Source organism: Euprymna scolopes, chromosome 25, assembly GCF_053919585.1.
Source record: "Euprymna scolopes isolate OS-2025 chromosome 25, ASM5391958v1, whole genome shotgun sequence".
In the NCBI taxonomy this organism is placed as follows: Eukaryota; Metazoa; Mollusca; class Cephalopoda; order Sepiida; family Sepiolidae; genus Euprymna; species Euprymna scolopes.
This window is the reverse complement of record NC_136506.1, coordinates 74,435,014-74,453,799: the sequence shown is the minus strand read 5'-3', so window position 1 is coordinate 74,453,799 and position 18,786 is coordinate 74,435,014. Positions and strand designations below refer to the sequence as shown.

At 32.1% G+C, this 18,786-nt stretch overlaps 1 protein-coding gene across 2 annotated transcripts in view; it reads right to left on the bottom strand.

Moving 5' to 3' along the window:
- The window catches only part of LOC145247434 (heterogeneous nuclear ribonucleoprotein Q-like), a 110,286-nt gene extending 91,897 nt beyond the window's left edge, over positions 1-18,389 (bottom strand). Inside the window, exon 1 of one of the 2 annotated variants that reach the window (XM_080109198.1) lies at positions 18,232-18,389. The gene's annotated coding sequence lies outside the window, so the exon portion shown is untranslated. The remainder of the gene's footprint in view (positions 1-18,231) is intronic. The other variant, XM_080109197.1, reaches the window with a different exon arrangement.
- Between the last annotated feature and the right edge of the window lie 397 nt (positions 18,390-18,786).

Genomic DNA, 18,786 nt, shown 5'->3' with positions numbered 1-18,786 from the left:
ATTAAATTTCATAAAGAAAGAGCGTGAATTTGATTGTGGAGATTTAGCGTCCTAAATTTACCTTGGATTTGGAAAGCTCCACATTTGATCATATCACTCGAATGAAATTATTATAAAAAAAGATTTGCTTTCAATTTTTCATTAAGTGAGGATTTTTTTTTTTTTTTTTTTAAAGGAGTCACCACTTATCAAGGCACAAAGGCCACTCGAGGATAAGGATCAATGAATTTAAGGTAGTAGTATAGTAATTGCTAATAGTGTACATTGGGTAAAACTTGAAATATTTAAAGAGACGGCTCAACAAGAACTTGTTTACATTGGACTTGAAGGCTTCCATATTGTAATCAGCTGGGAAGCAGGCCAGTGGAACAGTGTTCCATAGGCGGGCAGTTCTAGGAAAGAAGCTTTGTTCATGGAATCTGCGTTTAGATTCAACCACAGATAGAGTGGGAAATTGTTGATAGTGGTTGTAGGTAGTCGAGTGTTTTTGTGAAAGTTTGACAAGAGAGGGGCATAGATTGGAGTTCAGATGAGCATTTGTTATGAAAATAACAATAGAGCAGAGACAGGCTCGCAACATCTCTTCTGTAGGAAAGAAGTTGCAGAGAAGATAAAAGGACATCACCTACTAGGTTTCGAACTGGTTTTGAACTATCAAAACAAGATCAGGCGTGCCAAGCAGCTCCAGCTCAGATGTGGAATTGTGGCAACAGTACTACATTGTAGGATGTACTTGGCTCTTATACAGATAGAGGACTGCATCGGCAGTGAGATACCTACTGGAGCAGTAGAGTGATCCAACCATTTTTCCAGCGATCTTGGCAACAGATTTGATGGATGTGTTCCATTTCAGAACAGAAGTGAAGGTCGGTTCCTGAAGCTTGTCAAGACATGGTACTCCCCCAAAATGAGAGCCATTTATTTCAATTGGGGGCCAGATGGAGGTCAAAAAGATTATTATGAAAAGAGAGAAGCTTGGATTTGCTAAGAACTTTAAAGCCAATTTAAATGGCTTTCTATTCAACACTTCAAATGCTTCCAAATTTTTTTTAAATTTCAAATTTTTTAAATGACTTTCCATCTAACAGTTCAAATGCTCCAAAATTATTTTCTAAATATCAACATATTGTTTATGAAGATATCGAAATGCATTCTGATGGATTTAATTTTTCTAATTAAATTTTTTTCTTAGAGTAATTTTTTAAATTTCATTTTATGTCATTGCATTTTTGAATGCAATAAATATTTGATAAACAATAAACAAAATAATTTGCCACGGAAATTAATTTAGTGGAACATTTTCAAAATGTGCAAAGTCATGCCACCACAAAAATTATGAGAAGTTCATAGTAAACAATGAAACTAAATTTTTGCAAAATGAAAATATTTTCATTTAAAAAATAATTTTTAACAATACAAATTGTTTAGAACATAAATACTAAAAAATAAAGAAAGAAAACCCCAAAAGACATACATTAAAAAAAAAAAAAATTGATTAATGAAAATAAAAATTGAGTAAATTACAGTATTAATATATCAAAAATTCAAACAAATATAGAATCCTTAATGCACGGATTTTCAAAGATAGGCTCCTTTGACCTGAGGACAAACATGAACAAAAAAAAACAACAAAAAAGCAAAAAAAAAAAAAAAAAAAAAAAAAACATGCATCACTGGTTAGCATGAATTTAAATAATTTATATAAGAAACTCTTGTGAACCATAAAGCAGCTTCAATAGAATAAGAGGACTTGTTTTACAATCCACAGAGGCATGAAAAAAGAGTCCAAAAAGCAAATATCTAACAAATAGATGTTATCAAAAGCAAGATAAGTTTTTCTTCTACATACCTGGAAAAGTTTTTAGTGGTTTTACTCACTTTAGAGTGTTTAATTAGTTTGAAAACCATACAATGTTTATCTGTAGGTGCAAATAAGGCAAACAGCGGCAAGCTGACTGTTTAAATACGTGAAGTTTGGAAAAATGAGTTGAAACTAAAACATTATACAAAATACTGTTAGAAACCCACCAGATATATATCACGGTAACATATCTGGTGGTTTTTAAACAGTATTTTGTATAATGTTTTAGTTTTAATTCATTTTACAAACTTCACACATTTAGGAGTCATCTCGCCGCTATGTTTCTTGTTCACACATATCAATAAACACTATGATTATTGATCAATTAAACTAAAAACTTTTCCAAATAGGTAGAAGAGTAACTTATCTTGCCTTTGATAAAATTTATTTGTTATATATATATATATATATATATATATATATATATATATACACACACTTTTTTACCACTTTTTCATGCCTCTGTAGATTGTAAAACAAACCTGAATAAGAGTAAAAAAAAAAAAAAATAAATAAATAAAATAATTAGCTAGTCAAACAATAAATTAGTAATTCGTGAATTGAAGGGATTTAAAGAATGCTCATTTTTATATTTCATGTAATATAATATGTACACAAACATTCGGATGAGAAAAGAAGGAGAAAGAAACAACCTTAGTAGAAGTTAGTGTCGCCAACGATGCTGGATTGAACAGAACCGAGAGGGAAGAAAGAAGCAAGGCCTTGTGTATAAATAATGTGAAAAGAAACTGGAATCTTAGGAAGATCTCTATCATTCCAGTAATTATATGAGCAACTGGACATGAAAAGAATTTAAAAAAACTACCTGGCAAATATACCTGGTGAACCAAGTGCAAGAGAGATTCAAACAATTGCACTTAATGGGACAGCAAGAATCTTAAAGATCTTTGTTGGAATATATAAGATAGCGAGTAAATGTTTGGCATTAAACAAACTGATAAGAAAATTGAAAAGAAAAAAATTGAGATTATATTATCTTATTACTGTGCACACTATATGTACAAAATGTTTTTGGTGGTGGGAAAGGCAAATATTCTAAACTAGCAGGACCTGTTAACCGGCGTTGCTCGGTGGAAGTCCCCCCCCCCCCCGTAATAAATTAAACTATGGTCGCTGTTGGTGGCCAACCCCCAACATCCTAATGTTAAGAATGACTTTCGGAATAGACAACCCATTTTATGAGGGGGAGGTTGTCAAAGTATTTGCCTCAAATTGAACCTTAATATTCGTTGTCAGCATCCCCACCTGCAAAAACTATAACCCCCTCCCCCCCAATTGGGGGTGTGGCAGTGTTGGGCGGAGAGAAGTAGATTTGGTTATCGCATGTGCATACAAATCTGGCGGCAACTGAATTACAGTGCATAATGCATGTCTTTATATCTTGAAAACTACTTAAGAGAGTATCTTATTCAGCATAGTCGAAAACCTAGAAACGTCATTTTAAAGGAAATTGTGGAGGTGGAGGTAAGGTAAAAAAAAAAAAAAAAATGTTAATATTAATTTATTTTTATTTCGGACTATTATTCTCATCTTTATTAGTTGTTGTTTTCATCTTTATTGGTTGTTGTTTTTCACGTTTCAGCCAACAATTCCTGACCTTTGTTTGAAGATAGCGGTTTCAATCCTACTCAAAAGCGTGCCAGAGGTATACTTGGCCAAAACGTGGCGAGACGACAACAACTACGGATAGCAGTGATTGCAGAGAATGCCGTTAGGAGATTCGAAGTTCCTATCCGTCGCAGTTACCACCTGACGAAGTACCCGTGTGTGTGTTTATGTATGAAAAAGTGGATTCTGGAATAACAGAATTGTCCGGTCTCAGCCAATCAGATGGGGTGGATTCTAAGGGAGAATTTATCATTTTTTGAATTGGGTAATGGAAAGATTATGTTACATTTATGTAGCTAATGCCCAGTTATGATAGGTACAATGTAAGTATCGTAGGAAAATGTAGAATAGGTCCTGGTGTCAATTAGTATCAGTGGGAGGAATAAATAAATATCTATTGAGAAAAATAGGGACCCTTTCCTCTTTAGATGTTGCAATAGTGATGGCGTTTCTCCTAGGATGCAATGTAGCATTTTAGTCTAATGACTTAATGTGTCTAAAATTGTGTTAAAAAATTACATAAGATAGTGGCTAATAGCCTAGACGTAGTGCATTAGTATGTGGCATCTGTTATTGCAAATCTACAATACTTTTGATCCGGAGGGGGATTTATGCAGTCAAAATATTATATAGGAGACTACAGGGTAGAACGATAAAACTGAGCCAATCAGAAGGGGCGGATTTTTAGAAGGGAGAATTTATTATTTTTGTAATCGGGTAATGGAAAGATTATGTTATGTGTATGTAGCTAATAATCAGTTATGATAGGTGCAATGTAAGCAGTGTTAGAAAATGTGGAATAGGTCCCGGTGTCAACTAATAGCAGTGGGAGGACTGAATATTCATAGAGAAAAATAGGAACTCCCTTCTATAGAGATTTTGTGATTGTGTTGCTCCTAGAATGCAATGTAGCATTTTATTCTAATGACTTAATGTGTCTTAAGTTGTGTTCGAAAATTACATAAGATAGTGGTTAATAACCTAGACATGTGGCATCTGTTATTGTAAATCTACAATACTTTGGTCTAGAGGGGAATTTATGCAGTCAATATATATATATATATATATATATATATGTTCAAAAAAAATGTATAAACATTTTGAGACCTCCATTTATTAAACATTCACCAAAAATCAGGAAATTAACCAATTTTAATGAATTTTTCAATATTTTATCAAATAATGATCATGGAATATAATCAACTCATTAGTTTTATTTGAACTTTGGTACAAATGTAATATTTTGTTTAAACAAAATCACTTTTACTAAAGTTAGGGTTTTCAGTAGTAAAAAGAAAAAATAAATGAATTTATTTTTGCTTTTTTATGAAAGCAAAAAAAATTTTTTTTTCAGGAATATTACAAAAAAAAAAAAAGCCCCTAAAGTCCGTATTAACGAATTTGATATAACGCTAAAAAAATTTCATTTCTCAAACTACTGATATTATCATTGAATTGAGATTTGTTTTTTTTTGTTTTTTTAAATATTTTCACACAACAAATTATAATTGCAAAAAATATTTCTACTTTTTTTTTTAAAAATTATTTTTAGCATAATTTTTATGTAAGATTCTAATATTTTCCTTGTCTGAATGAATGTGTAATCTTCAGCATAATATAAGTTTCATATAATCTTGAAAAAAAAATTTAAAAGCAAGAACACAGAAAAATAATTAAATTAAAAAGTGGTAAAAATTATACAAAGGTTCATGAGGGGGGGGGGAATGTATGGATGCATGGCTGCGGAAAAAAGAAAGAAAGCCAGCACAATGGGGAAAGGAGTGGCTCGTTACTTTTAATGCATCTAAAATCAAGCTTCTCTCTTTACATCATCAACATTCTAATTCACATTTGTCATCAATTGAAATGAATGGCTCTCGTCTTCAGGAGGCCTCAAGTTTTGACAAGCTTCTGGGCTTGACCATTACTCCTGATCTTAAATGGAACACGTATATCAAATCTGTTGCCAAGGCTGCTGGAAAAATGGTGGGATCTTTCTATCGATCCAGTAGATATCTCACTGCTGATGCTATTCTCTACCTATATAAGAGCCAGGTAGTCCAAGGATGGAATACTGTTGCCACATCTGGGCAGGAGCTGCTAGAAAGGACTTGTCCTGCCTTGATAGAGTTCAAAATAGACTTCGTAGCCTCGTAGGAGATGTCCTTTTCTCCTCCTTGCAACCTCTATCTCACAGAAGAGATGTTGCGAGTTTGTCTCTGATGTATCGTTATTTTCATGGAAAGTGTTCAACTGAGCTTCAATCTATGGTCCCCCCTCGCCAAACTTTCACAAGAAACACTCGTCTAGCTGTAAACACTATCAATAATTTCCCCCACTCTTTATCTGTGCCTAAACCTAAACGTAGATTCCATGAACAAAGCTTCTTTCTTAGAACTGCACGCCTGTGGAATTGTCTTCCGTTTTCCTGCTTTCCGGCTGACTACAATATGGTTGTGTTCAAGTCTAAAGTAAATAAGTTCTTGATGAGCCGTTCCATATAAGTTATCAAATTTACCAAATTTTCATTACTAATGATTACTATATTGACCAATTTCTACTGTACACTCTTTAACCCTTATCCTTGAGTGGCCTCTGGGCCTTGATAATGTGGTGATGCCTTTGTAAAAAAAAAAAAAAAAAAAAAAAAAAAACTCCTTGCCTCTTTTCAACTACCTAACGTCATTTTCAGACAGTCTTGACTTTCTGGCATTTTGGGCTTCCGTAGAAGTCATTCTTAGACGACTTCGTTTGTTTTGTTTGCGCAAAGCGAAAATCTCGTTTTGGGGGTTAATTAAGCTATGTTTTTTGTGAAAATAAATTCTTAAGTTTTTTTTTTTTGTTTTTTTTTACTTTAATTCAATATCTTAGGACTTTACTAATTATTTTTGAAATAGACCCAGAAACCTAATATTTATCTTTTAAGGGATTTTTACAATGGCTTTATTTAACTACAAAATTTAGCTTGTCGATTTCTGAATGTCGCCGTGAAAACATTTTTCATAACTTTTTTTTTTTTTTTTTTTAATGTTTTTCCTTTTGGAAATGAACGTTAGTTAGGCTTTAATCTTTCAGAAAGTTATCGGAAACCCAAGAAAAAAAAATAATGATAACCGGGATTTCAAACTGCACCCCCCCTCAACTTTTTTGCGCGTACCTAATGAAGGGGATGTTGTAAATGAGAGAGGAAGACAGAGAGAGAGAGAAAGACAGAGAGAGAGAGAGGAAGAGAGAGAGAGGGAGAGAGGGAGAGAGGAAGAGGGAGAGAGGGAGAGAGGAAGAGGGAGAGAGGGAGAGAGGAAGAGGGAGAGAGGAAGAGGGAGAGAGGAAGAGGGAGAGAGGAAGAGGGAGAGAGGAAGAGGGAGAGAGGAAGAGAGGAAGAGGGAGAGAGGAAGGGAGAGAGAAAGAAAGAGAGGGAGAGAGAAAGAAAGAGAGGGAGAGAGAAAGAGAGGGAGAGAGAAAGAGAGGGAGAGAGAAAGAGAGGGAGAGAGAAAGAGAGGGAGAGAGAAAGAAAGAGAGGGAGAGAGGAAGAGAGAGAGGAAAGAGAGGGGGAGAGAGAGAGGGAGGGAGAGAGAGGAAGAGAGAGAGAGAGGAAGAGAGAGATAGAGGAAGAGAGAGAGGAAGGGAGAAAGAGAGAGAGAGGAAGAGAGAAAGCGGAAGAGAGAGAGGAAGAGAGAGAGAGAGAGAGAGGAAGAGAGAGAGATAGAGGAAGAGAGAGAGAGATAGAGGAAGAGAGAGAAAGAGAGAGAAAGAGAGGGGAAGGGGAATCTTATGACAAGAGTTTCATTAATATCATCGATTACAGACTAAAGTTTCAGATTATAAAAAAAAATTGAAAATTTTTTTTTATAACTATTCTCGTGGGGGGGGTTCAGTTTTCAATTATAACGTTGTACTAAATTGAACACGGACTTTGTGACCACAGTGAATAGATACATACATAGATGAGAGAGAAAGAGAGAAGGAGGGGGTAGATACATTGATGAGAATGGGAGGAGGGAAGAGATGGGTTAAGAAATCTTCCCGTTTTTTTTTTTTAACCCCTCCGTTCTAACCCCTACCTTTCGGTCACAGAGAACGTTGCCATTTTTTTTTTTCATCATGGTTATTAATTAGTTATTTCAAGTTATTAATTAATTATTTATTTATTTTTTATAATCTGAAACCAATATTTACGACCAATTTTTACGGGAAAAAAGTTTTAAAAAAAAGTGAAAATTGTGGAATTTAAAAGGGGGGGCACTCTCAAAAACGTCCGCCAATAAATCGAATTGAAACTGCAAATTTTATAAATATCGCCCTTTTTTCGAACTAAAACGCAGATTTTTTTTTTATACGGAAATTAATGAAAGGTTTAGTTGTAGTTACATCGGAGTGAAGAAGAGGATGGAGAAAAGAAAGAAAAAATTCTCAGTCAAGTATGCGAAATAAAGAGAGTCGGGGGGGGGGGGGGGGGGTTGTGGCGAGGTATGTGAAAGCTTAAACGGCAGCAAAAGTGCAAAGAAGCGGGCGAGGGAGAACTTGTTAGTCAATGGTTGGTTTTGTGGCTGTTTAGGTGCAACTGCAACAATTCTACGAAAGAGGGAGGGAAGAAAAGAAACTTTATTTAGTAAACGAAACATTAATTATCTTTGCTTTTTGCTAAACTTCAGCGACATTCATCCTTCAACAAATAAATGGAAGATGATTTATAGTCGTGAGATAAGAATGCTGAGAGGGATTTTTAGGCGGAAAACGGACGCTCGTTAAAATGACCTCATTGGTATAGTTTGTATTTTAGCGGTTTTTTTTTTTTTTCAGCACTCACTGTTTGTTCAATAGAATTTGAACAAAGTCTAGCCGGTTTCTGAAATGGCCTTTTTTCTTGTTAACTGCGCTATGTTGCTTGTACTATGAGGTTTTAGGTCAAACGCTCCCAGGTTTTACCTTCTCTTTTTCAGTTTATTGATAATCGCCCGAGGCGCCTCTACTGATGTATCCCAACTACCTATAAAAAAGCAAATTAGAGTGGTTGGTGTTCTGTTGTAGCGTATCTGGATATTTACCAAAATAAGGGTACTCTTGCAGAATTTGACCCGGATCCTCGGGATTTTCCGTCAATTATGTTTCGGGCTCGACCGGCAGTCACCGGACCAAGGCGAACAAAGTAACAGACGCAGACGAATTTCCAAGCAAATAAACCGGGAAAGGATAAAAATGCAATAAAATCTACTGTGAATTTACTGAATATATATCTTTTTTCAAGAAAAGTCGCTTTTTGTATTGTTTATTTACTTTTATTTTCGCAATTTCTAACAAAAATTTTCTTTTCAAGAAAAGATTGTTTTTTTTTTATCCGTAAATTGTTAAGTATTATTGTTTTTTGTTGCAAAAATTTACTTTAAAAAAAAATGGCAGTAAACGTTTTTTTTCCTTTTCTTTTTATAAGTTAAAAAAAATAAAAAACTTATAAAAAAATCGTAAATTGTTAGAAAGTACAGAAAAGTTTTTATTCAAGAAAATTTACAAAGTATTTTTTGTAAAAAAAAAAAAAAAAATGAACAGAAAAATTACCTCTCTATCACCGCAAACATAATTTAAAATTACGGTGCTAATGCAGAGAGTGGTCTCACCGTCCGCGCTATTTTTAAAATCGTATTTCTACGTTTAATTAAAGTTTTTTTAATTTTTTTATTATTATTATTATTCAATTGTAAGATTAAAGTACAGAATAGGTACAAAACACAGTACCCTCCTCATGTTAAGAATGGCTTTTTAAATAATAACGTTATTATTTCAGCACGGATCACTCTATGCAGGAGTACCAAAATTACAATGTCGATTTAGCGTTTCAACATTTGAACAACGCTTGGCTTAATCCAGTGATTACCGGTCGAGCCAGAGCCACAATTGACGGAAAATCCCGAGAATCTGGGTCAAATTCTGCAAGAGACCTATGAATTAAAATGACTCACGTACTTCCCAAATTTATTAACTATTTAAATTAAAAACACACAAACAAAAAGAGAATCACAGATTTTTGTCTGAAAATCAATAATTCATTCCACTTGAATCCACTTGTGTCATAATCAAGTTGACACACCACTCATCAGATGACCAAAGTTAAGCAACATTTAGCTTGGTCAATACCAGATGGGTAACTATTTGGGAATATCAAGCGCTGTAATACAGTATACTGTATGGCGGAGGATGTGGACACCTAACGTCGTACCCAGATACATATGCGACTGGAGACGGTTTGTGAGTTTATTATTCGGCAGATTTGCTGTTTAGTTGCATAAATATCTTCGAACCAGGTAATCACTAAAAGGGACACTTAAGGTCGACACCGGTATCCAGCAGAAGCTTTTTTTTTTTTTTTTTTTAATATATATATACATGTTTCACAAACTTTAAATGGGTAAAATATAATCAAATAATTATTGAAAATATGATCATGTTATTAAAATTTAATTTAAATTAACCACGTTGTTTAACAAATAATGTAAGATGAAGTTTTAAAAATGATTGAATATATTTTATTTCATAATTTAAAATTAAAAACATTGACCAATAAAAATGAAATTTTGGGTACTTATGTTTTTTGGTGCCATGAAATGATAACGTTATTATTTTAAAAACCATTCTTAATGGAGAGGTGAGGATGTTTTGTAACTATTCTGTGCTTCCACCTTACAATAATAATAATAATAATAATAATAAAAAAGGTATCGTGAAACTAAAATTTAAAATGGAAAGGAAAAAAAAAAAGAAGAAAAAATCTATATAAAAATAGCACGATAGCATCTGCCGGTAATATCCATTGAAAGCGTACGGTTGGTTATGAGAAAATAAAGAAAAGAGCTGGGCCCAGGATGGATCCCTGCATTAATACTGTGAGCTTCTGGTTTTTGCCCCTCAACTACTACTCTTATGAACCTATCAGAAAGAAATGATTTAATAATTGAGAAGACATTTCCAGCTACCAAAAATCAGGTAATTATCCAATCAATACGAAATTTTCAGCGATTATTAAGAGAAGAATGAACTTTATAGCAGTGTACTTATTTTTCATAAACAATATTTATATATATATATATATTTTTTTTTTTGCTTACACCCCCCCCCCTTGTTTTGAGGGGGTTCCAAATATGCTTAAAATAATCATCTGAAACTGAACAAAACATATTGTGTTGTTGTAAGGGACGGGATTATAGATTAAAAAAAAAAAAAAAAAAAAAAACTTGTTTGCATACCTTATTTTGATGTCTGAATATCAGAACTTCGATTGTGTTTAATTATCCCGCTTTTGAGTTTTGAAGTGTGAAATTCGGTGAATATGTCAAGTAAAATAATTCAGTTAAGCAAAACAAAACAAAAAAAATTTTTTTTAATATTTATACCAAAAAAGCCATTTCAAAAACTTTGATAAATAAATTAACAATTTCTTTTTAGCGAGCCGAATAATGCATGACCATTATTAAACAGGGCATGCTTTGAAGAATCGATAAAAAAAAAAAAAAAAAATTCGATAAATATTGTGCCCTTTGTGTTAAAAATATCATTATTTTTTCGATTAAGTTTGGAAACGTTTGCCGCCTTTCGACTACGGTGGACCAAACACGCTAAAATAATTTTTTTAATTCTGCTTTAAATTGCCCCCCCCCCCACACACATACACATTAAAAACCAAACTCATACAAATGGTCACCCATCTGGTACTGGCCAGTCTCAATCTTAATAATACATTGAAATTTTCGTCACTGAAAAATAAGTTTTTTTTGGTCTGTTTGGTCTTCCGTAGTTTGTTTTTTATCAAGTACAAATGTAAACAGTAATGAAATCGACTCTAAGTAACTGCTTGCCTATATGAATAAGTGGGATTATTTGAAATCCAGGTACTTATATTATAATATTTTTGCATATTCTCATAGAAAATCACCCTAAATCTTAGTTAGACAAGAAATAAACAAATTAATTCTTTCAAAAACCTTTTTTTAAAAAAACTTATTTATATACGTTTTTGTGCAAAACAAAAAACGCCAATTGTTAACTTTTGGGGAAAATTTAACATTTAAAATTTAATTAAAAATAGAAAAAGTTTTACATTATTCTGCTTTCTATATGATAAAATTCAGGGTTTTATCTTTCTGGAAAAAAAAAAAAAGTTACTCAGAAATAATGGATTTTAATAAACGTAATTTCGTTTTAAAAAACAACTTGATTTTTCAGCCATTTTTGACGGTGCCTAAGCTATACCATAGCTAGAGATCTTGTGAAGTAAACCTTTATGCCATACCCTATCAAATGACAACTTTTAGATTTTCGACTATGCTGACTACGAACTTACACCAATTTTGTTGTTAATAATTACCTATAACTATAATCTCTGCCCCCCCGCCCAACAAAACGGCAAAAACTAATGATTACTATATTTTCCAATTTCTACTGTACACTCTTTAACCCTTATCCTTGAGTGGCCTCTTGGCCTTGATAATGAAAAAAAAAAATATCCACAAAGAAAATAAAACACAACCAAATAATCCGAAAAGCGCAAAGTTTAAGCAAAAAAAAAAAAAAAAAAAAAAAAAAAAAAGGCCAGTTGTCAATTTGGTCTCATTTCGTTTTCCGGTACGCTCGATCTGACATTTTGATCACCCGTTCTGTTTGGTCGGCCATATTAGATATTTATCGTTAGTTATTTAGACGAGACATACACATTTAAATCATGATTTTCTCTAGTTCAAATGGGTGTAGTAAATAAACTTTTAACTCGAAATGACCCTTAATGTACTAATGTATAACATAAGATACAGAACAAAACATTTATAATGCATACACAGCTTTATTGTCTCATATAACCACCATACGCTTTCAATGGATATTACCCATCTCCCATCGTATGCACCCGAGAACAATACTGTAAAATTAAACCAAAATTTGCCGCTTTGGCATTTTTGGTACGAATAAATTTTTTTTTTTTTTTCAGGTTAAATTAAAGTTTCACGATTTTTTTTTTTTTTTTAATTGTAAGGTGGAAGCACACAATAGTTACAAAAAAAAAACAAAAACAAAAAAAAAAGAACACCCTCCCCATGTTAAGAATGGCTTTCAAAATAACATTTTAACACAGTACCAAAAAAATACATAAGTACCCAAAATTGTATTTTTATTGTTCAATGTTTTTAATGTTAAATTATAAAATAAAATATATTTAATCATTTTAAAACTTCACCTTGCATTATTTGTTAAACAACGGGGTTGATTTAAATTTTTATAACATGATCGATCACATTTTTAATAATTATGTGATTATATTTTACCCATTTAATGTTTATGAAACATGTATATATAAAAAAAAAAAAGCTTCTGCTAAGATACCGGTGTCGACCCTTTGAAGTGTCTCTTTTAGTTATTACCTGGTTCGAGGATATTTGTACAACTAAACCGCAAATCTGCCGCTCAGGCATACATATCACTAAAACTTCAACTTCTGGTTGCTTATACAAGTGAAAAAAAAAAAAAAGAAAGAAAAAGACGTCAGAAAGAACGAACCAATACAATTCCAAGAGAAAGGTAAACAATGTTTTTCAGCTTTTAATACGTTCATTTGTTTTCATCACCTGGAGACGATTCGACGAAAAATGAATATTTTTCGACACACACAATTCGAAAAAATAAGATAAAGCTGAAAATGTTATGTTTAACAACTTTTTGGTACTCCTTGGGCGTTGTGTTCCATGGCGACCAGCAAAAAAAAAAAAAAAAAAAAAAAGTGTCGCTCCCTTCCTGGCGCATACGCATGTAACGATTATTTGTCACATTATTTATTAAAAAAAAAAGTTTTACTCTTTATGAATATTAAAAGAAAAAAGTTACGGTAAATTTTCAGATTAGGTCCACCTCCACCTCAGCAATTTTCTTTTAAATGACGACTTTTAAAGGTTTTCGACTATGCTGAATACGAAAATCGCATTGAAATTTTGCAGAAATAAATAGTTATTGAAATATAAAAAGTTGTATTATGCATTGTATTCTTTGGTGGCCATTTTTTACGCGCATGCGCGCCATAAACAAATCTACTCATCTCTGACTGACATTGCACGTGCGTAAAAAAAGATGGCCGCCAAAAAATAAAATGCATAATACAACTTTTTATATCTCGATAACTAATTATTTCCGCAAATTTTCAATGCAATGTTCGTAGTCAGCATAGTCGAAAACCTATAAAAGTTGTCATTTAAAAGAAAATTGTGGAGGTGGGGCGTGGGCCTAATCTAAAAAATACCAAAGTTACTAAACATTTATTAATAATATCTCACTTTTACAGACATTTGCTTTTAAATTTCTTTTTAAATGACGACTTTTATCGACTTTTTTTTTTAATAGCATTTGCGGATGGGTATGCTGACATTTGTTTTTAATTTCTTTTTAAATGACGACTTATTGGCAGCGTTCAACATTACTCGTTTTTCGAACCAGATAAACATTTTACATTAAAGAAAAACACAAAAACGTATCCAATTAGGTAGAAAAGTAACTTATCTTGACTTTGATAACATTTAATTTAAGTGAGAAATTATCAGTAAATGGGTTAGTTATTTTTTTCGTTTTTTACCCATCCGCAAATGCTATTTAAAAAAAAAATCGATAAAAAGTCGTCATTTAAAAAGAAATTAAAAAACAATTGTCTGTAAAAGTAAGACATTATTAATAAATGTTTAGTAACTTTTTCCTTTTAATATTCATAAAGAGTAAAACTTTTTCTAAATAAATAAATGTGACAAATAATCGTTACGTGCGCATGCGTCAGGAAGGGAGCGACGCTTATTTTTTTTCTGCTGGTCGCCATGGAACTCAACGCCTAATGAGTTAGCAATGTCAGAAATTTCGTGAAAACTATTGAATAATTCCACCCGCCATCTTTCGAAGCTTATAACTCCTCGAAAAATGTCATTCAAGCCCTAATTTTTTTTTTTCAATTAAAGGAGCAACGACCAAGGTTTCATTGAAAAAAAACACACAAAAACAAACGGTTTAAAAAAAAAAAAAAAAAAAAAAAAAAAAGGTTTTAAACTTCGGACTTTACAGGTAAATTTCTAAAAAACACTACTTTTTTTTTGGGGGGGGGGGGCGTGAATTAAAAAAAAAACGTTTGTCTAAAATATTATATTCGGTTTATTGGAAAGAGCATAAAATTTCACATTGACCCTGAAAATATCGTAAAAATAGAATCAATAGAAAAATTTTGATAGATTTTTAAAGTTTAAAAATTGAAAAATACTGAACTCGTAACATTCAATTAATTTCATTACTATTTGTTAAAAAATATTTCTATTACTTTTTATACAACTTTAATAGTTTATTTTGGAAGTATAATCCATAAAGAAAATAAACAACCCACCTTTAAAAGAGAAATTACGAGTTTTTTTAATATTTTATTTGTAGTTTCGTGTTAGGGGTGTCAAAAATTCCTACAAAAATTCCGATACACCTACCAATGAGTATATATTTTTTTTACATAGGTATCACCACTTATCAAGGCCTAGAGGCCACTCGAAGATAAGGATTAAAGTGTGTCAATTGGACAATATAATAATTGATAGTAAAGGAAATTCGGTAAATTTGTTAACTTAAGTGGAACGGCTCATAAAAAACTTGTTTACGTTGGACTTGAAGACAACCATATTGTAGTCAGCTGGAAAGCAGAGAAAACGGAAGACAGTTGTTCCACAGGTGTGGCACTGTGGCACACACCTGAGGTGTGCTTTGTTCATGGAATCTACGTTTAGGTTTAGGCCAGATAAAGAGTAGGGGGAATTATTGATAATGTTTTCAGCTAGACGAGTGTTTCGTGAAAGTTTGGTGAGGGGAGACCATAGATTGAAGCTCAGTCGAGCACTTTCCATGAAAATAACGATAAAGCAAACTCGCAACAAAATCAAAACGCGGATTCCATGAACAAAGCTTCTTTCTTAGAACTGAACTGCACGCCTGTGGAACTTTGTTCCGTCTTCCTGCTTCCCTCCGGACTACAACTTGGATGTCTTCAAGTCCAATGTTAACAAATTCCTAATGAACCGCCCCCTTAATTAAACACTTCATCAAATCTTCACACTAACGTAATGTACTTGCAATAACCCTTATCCCTGAGTGGCTTCCGGGCCTTGATAAGTGGTGACTGGTGATCACTGTAAAAAAAAAAAAAATCTTGGGAAGAGAAAGGGACATATACGAGGCTACAATGTCTATTTTGAACTCTATCAAGGTAGGATAAGTCCTTTCTAGCAGCTCAGTCCTGCCCAGATGCGGCAACAGTACTCCATCTTTGGACATACCTGGCTGTTATATAGCTAGAGAATTGCATCAGCAGTGAGATATCTACTGGATCGATAGAAGGATCCCGCCATTTTTCCAGCGGCCTTGCTTAAATAAAAGAAAGCTGCTGAAATACACATACACAGCTCTACTTTTATATAACCACGTGTGTATTTTCAGTTCAACAGTTCTCGATACAGAGGGAGAGCATAGCATATATAGTAGCAGTATAAAATAAACTTAAGGCGGAAGTATATTTTTATACCACTGCTAAACTTTACTCATGTATTGTTGCAGGAAATACCGAAAAATATGTACGTAATATGAATTTATATACATTATTAAATATTATATACTACTTAAATTCTGTCAGGTTATTTCTTTTAATGTTTTACAGGATTGAATAAAACAGCTAATAAAGATGTAAACACTTCATAGAGATAGACAATGATACAGAGTGAGAGAAAAAGAAAGACTGAAAGAAAAGTGGGCGAGAGAGAGAGAGAGAGAGAGAGAGAGAGAGTGTGTGTGTGTGTGTGTGTGTGTGTGTGTGTGTGTGTGTGTGTGTGTGTGTGTGTGAGAGAGAGAGAGAGAACCCCGAAAACAAAAATTACAAGATTTGATTTCAGGATTTTCGGTTTTTAAAGAAAATTAATTTTACTGTATACATCAAAATAAATAAAATACTGAACAGAAATTTATTTGTACTTAAAAATAAAAGGGCAGAGATGTCCAGAAAAAAGAAGAACATAAAAAAAATGTATTTATATTAGAAGTCGTTTATTCAAATAAAACGGTCGAATCTTGGTGAAAAAAAAAAAAACTTAGTTATGACGGGATCTAAATTAAACATGAAAATAAGTGATTTGACTAATTATTTTAATTATATAAAAAAATATATCGCTGAAGGAAAAAGCGAAGATTAATTGAAAAAAAAAAAAAAAAAACGGAATAAAGGGAGAGTGGGTGTGACAATGAAAAAAAAAATCAGTGTTCTTCCCACCCACACAAAAAAGTACCGGAAGCTGAAAACAAAAACAAAGAATATAAACATAATTTAAACCAAAATAATCAATTAGATCTATCTCTAAGTAAATGATTTTAGCCTCATCAATCAAGAATTTGAATAAAACAACTCAGATGTTAACAGTAACAGCGGAATTATTTCGTTTAAATTCTCCATTTATAAGGCTGTTTAAAACATTACCTGTTGATTGTCTCAATACTTCTAATACCATTACACGCACGCACACACATTATAAGTGACATTATACAATGAAAATCGATTTATTCAATAATACCGCCGGTATCAATAACCAATCGGATTTTCATTAATCATATTTAATATTTTTACAACCACAATCGAACATTTATTCGCCTTAAACTACATACCTAAATATACATTTCTTTTCTTCAATATGGAAATCAAAATACAATTTGTTTTGCAACTTTAATAATAAGCCTGAATTGCAAATGCACCCGAAAAAAAAGTGAAAGTAAAAATATTTAAAATCAGTTTTTATGTGTTCACAGAATTAAAAAAATAAAAGAAAAGGTTGAATCGTTTACTTTTATTTTAAGAAGTTCGTTATCTATTTATGTGTATCAAGAAAATATAAATATGTATATAGGTCTTAGGTTTAAGCGCACTTAGGATGCATCTACAGAGCGCATCATCTCCAATATGGAGGATGTAGGTCACTTGTTATATATAAAAAAACAAAACCAAAACCCCGACATCTTCAATGAGAATTTATTCAAATTTAACACAATTTATAGTGTTTGTTTTTTAATTTATAAAAATTAATTATAAAATGAAAAAAACAAACAAACAAAAACAAACAAACAAAACTAAATCACAAGAAGAAACACCGCGCTCGTTCAAATAAATGAATTAATATCATTCACAACTACTATATCCAACCTTATCTCAGAAATTAGGCTTAAAGCGAGTCCGTTTAACAGGATCAAATGATATAAAAAAATTAAATTAAATTTTTAAAAATCCAAAATTTATTTATAAATATATTTTTTTTATGTGGTTAAAAATAATTACAGAAAAACCGCCAATGAATGGTTTTGGGGTTAATTTCAAAGTGCGTCGAATTTCCGGAGGGGGGGGTGACAACAACATAACAATAACGTTTATTTTAAATTAACAGCTGACGAGTAAACAAAGTATTAAAAACCCGAAAACATTTTAAAATGTTGCTTATTACAAGAAAAAAAAAATTTAGAATAAAATGTTTATTTTCATTAATATTTACAAACAGACCTAAAATTAAGAAGAGCGCCGAAAAGCCGGTACTTTTTATAGTTAGTAAAAAAAAGCGCACTCTTATAGAAGGTTAGCGCTCTTCAAAAAAGAAAAAGAAAAAACCCGAAGTAATTGAAACAAGAAGACATACGAAGCAAAAGGATAACGGAGAAACAATTTTTCATACCTTAAATGTAATTTGGTAAATGATCGGCCAAACAGAAAGAAAAAAATTAACTAAAAATGATAACCCACAATCCTAATAATATGGCGAGAGACATGCGTCTAACTTTGTATATACGGGTCCTGCACTTATTACGACATGGGCGAAACTAGCCGCGAACCAGGCGTTTTTCAAAAAATTTAAAAGTAATTTTCTTCTCTTCTAAAATAAATTACATATCTTATTATTTTATATTTTTTAAAATAAAGTACCGCTAAAAATAAAGAAAATTAAAAAAAAAAACATTTGAAATTTATTTATTTAGAAAATCAAGGTACCATGATGCAACTAAAAATCGTGATCTATTTTGATCATAGCGGACAGTATAGTTTTTACCTTTACAGCCTTGTATTTTTTTAATTGTTCGTGAGTATGTATTGACAGAGAAACCGAATTTTCGTAAAAATATTTACGTGTAATTCTTTATATATATATATATATATATATATATATATATATATATATATATATATATATATATATATATATATAAACATGAATGAATATATATATATATAT